At 37.2% G+C, this 2,500-nt stretch overlaps 1 protein-coding gene across 1 annotated transcript in view; it reads right to left on the reverse strand.

The window, feature by feature from the left end:
• Nucleotides 1-360, reverse strand: part of LOC119585240 (kin of IRRE-like protein 2) — a 93,686-nt gene extending 93,326 nt beyond the window's left edge. Inside the window, exon 1 of the mRNA XM_037933902.1 lies at nt 45-360. The gene's annotated coding sequence lies outside the window, so the exon portion shown is untranslated. The remainder of the gene's footprint in view (nt 1-44) is intronic.
• Nucleotides 361-2,500: the final 2,140 nt, after the last annotated feature.

A 2,500-nucleotide genomic window follows, 5' to 3' on the forward strand; every position in this document is an offset into this window, starting at 1 on the left:
TATATTGAAGCAACGAGACCAATCTGTATGGAAATAAGACTTACCTGTCCATTATATCCAATGCTCACGTCATCATCAGGATCAAATTCTATATGGATATTTCATTATAAAACTTTAATTCTTATAAAATAAAAACAGGAAAATATCACATAGGTATATATATGTACCGTATCATCACATTTTGTTTACTATTTTCTTCAAAAATCAAATATGTTAGTAAACGTGAACATTTTCCCTCCGCGCGACTTCATTTCCGAAGAAGTCTACGGAGCCTCACATCGCACTTCACTATCTCGTCCCGTGCTGGCCGGGTATTCGTCCAGCGCGAAGTCTGAACGGTTACTGAGAGAAGGTGAGCGAGGAGACCCACCCGGTGAGCTAGGCATGGTGCGCCCACGACGAGGAAATGCCCTCTCTCTCTCTCTCTCTCTCTCTCTCTCTCTCTCTCTCTCTCTCTCTCTCTCTCTCTCTCTCTCTCTCTCTCTCTCTCTCTCTCTCTCTCTCTCTCTCTCTCTCTCTCTCTCTCTCTCTCTCTCTCTCTCGCTCGCTCGCTCGCTCTCTCTCATTTTCCCTCTCTCGCTCTTTCTCCCTCTATCTTTATTTTTTTCTCGTTTGCGGTATTCTTATCTTTCTCTTTTCTCCTTTTACCCTTTTTAGTTTTCATGTATATACTTTACCGTCAGCATATCTTATTTCTTTCTGTCTTTGCTTTTTTCATTTCTATCCTTCTTTCCGTGTACTCTCCGTGTACCTTGTACCTGCCATATAAATCCACATCCACATGTCTGCTTATTAAGGTTTTGGTCTATCTGCCTACTTGTATTTATTTCTGCTCATTTCCCTGTTTGTATATCGTGTTACTTTCACTCCGTTATAATTTTTCTCTTTCTCTCTCTCGCAATTTACCAATTTATCAATCTATTCATCTACCTATCTTCTCCCCCCCTCTCACTCTCTCTAAACACACACACATACACACACAAACAAATGCATACACACAGGCACACACACACACACATATAAACACACACATGCACGCATATACACACACATACGCACACGCACACATTTACACACATACACACACACACACACTAACACACGGGCAATCGCGGTAAACTCTTTTTTCTTGATTTGCCTTTTGCCTTTTCTGGCCTTCTTCTGTCCTATTCATCTATAACTTTACCAAACAGTCATTTTTTCTCGCTATTGCCTTTTCAAATATACATTGCTGACATTACGTAGGATGCCCACGCATACTCAGCTGCGTTTACCAGGCGAATCAGTATTGTATATTCAATGAATTATACTCGTTGTTGTCCATTGAAGACTTTATTAGTTATTTGAGACCTTAAATGACAGTTTTTTTCTTTCAAAAGTACTTAATGTCGAATATAATCCTTGATAAATCATATGCACAAGCATCTGCTTTGGTGCTCCCTTGTTAAAGTTACATTTGTTTCTTTTATATATTCCTAATTCCAATTCGATTCTTTGTTCCTTCGTGTTCCTCTTCCTTCCATTTGTGTTTAATGTCTACTTATTCTTCTTCCCTTTCTTTTTGTATTCTGATCCTTCTCATAACTGTTATCTATCACCCATAAAGTACCAGTGAATTAGCTAAAATAATTACAGTTTTCCCTACTTGATGTTATAAGTGTTAATTTTCTTACAGGTTTGAATGAAGCTCAGTTGTTAAGTGACTCTAATATTACAAAAATTATAATATTCTTTTCCTCATTTTTATATGTTCATCTATCAGCTTGTCTACCTCACCAACTCTTTCCCTATCTCTCTCTCTCTCTCTCATTCTCTCTCTCTCTCTCTCTCTCTCTCTCTCTCTATCTATCTATCTATCTATCTATCTATCTATCTATCTATCTATCTATCTATCTATTTATCTATCTAACTCTTTCTATCTCCATCCCTATATTTATCTATCTATATATCTCTCTATTAACTTATATCCGCTCCATTCCTTTCCCTCCATGTCTACCTATTGATCTCCCTCTCCTTCCCTCCCTCTCGCTCTCTCTCTATCTCTCTTTTTATTTCACTCACCCGCTCTCCTTTGTATCTTTCCCACTCGCCTGCCCACCATATTTCCCCATTTTATAATCCACACTCTACCCCTTGACCTAGCTTCCTGCCAGGTCAATTTCGACTTTACTATTAGATTTGAGTTTCTCTTTCAACGATAACGAATTCCAAAGTCTACTTGATTTACAGAGCAGAAGTTTGGCGGATATTTCCTTTCGCTTTTTATCGACTTTGGCTTCATGTTAGCGTTCATGAATGTATAATGCATAAGATATATATAGCTATTTTCACTGACGTAAACGTTACTTTGTACGGATTTTATTTTTTCAGTTTTTGAAAGTGATGAAGAATAACGTAATGATATGCAAAACAGTAATATCTGATATTGTTGTATCATGTTTTAAAATTATAATCATTAACATTATTATGATTATTCTTATTGCAACTTCATTATCATTAT

The sequence above is a fragment of the Penaeus monodon genome, chromosome 3 (assembly GCF_015228065.2).
Source record: "Penaeus monodon isolate SGIC_2016 chromosome 3, NSTDA_Pmon_1, whole genome shotgun sequence".
In the NCBI taxonomy this organism is placed as follows: Eukaryota; Metazoa; Arthropoda; class Malacostraca; order Decapoda; family Penaeidae; genus Penaeus; species Penaeus monodon.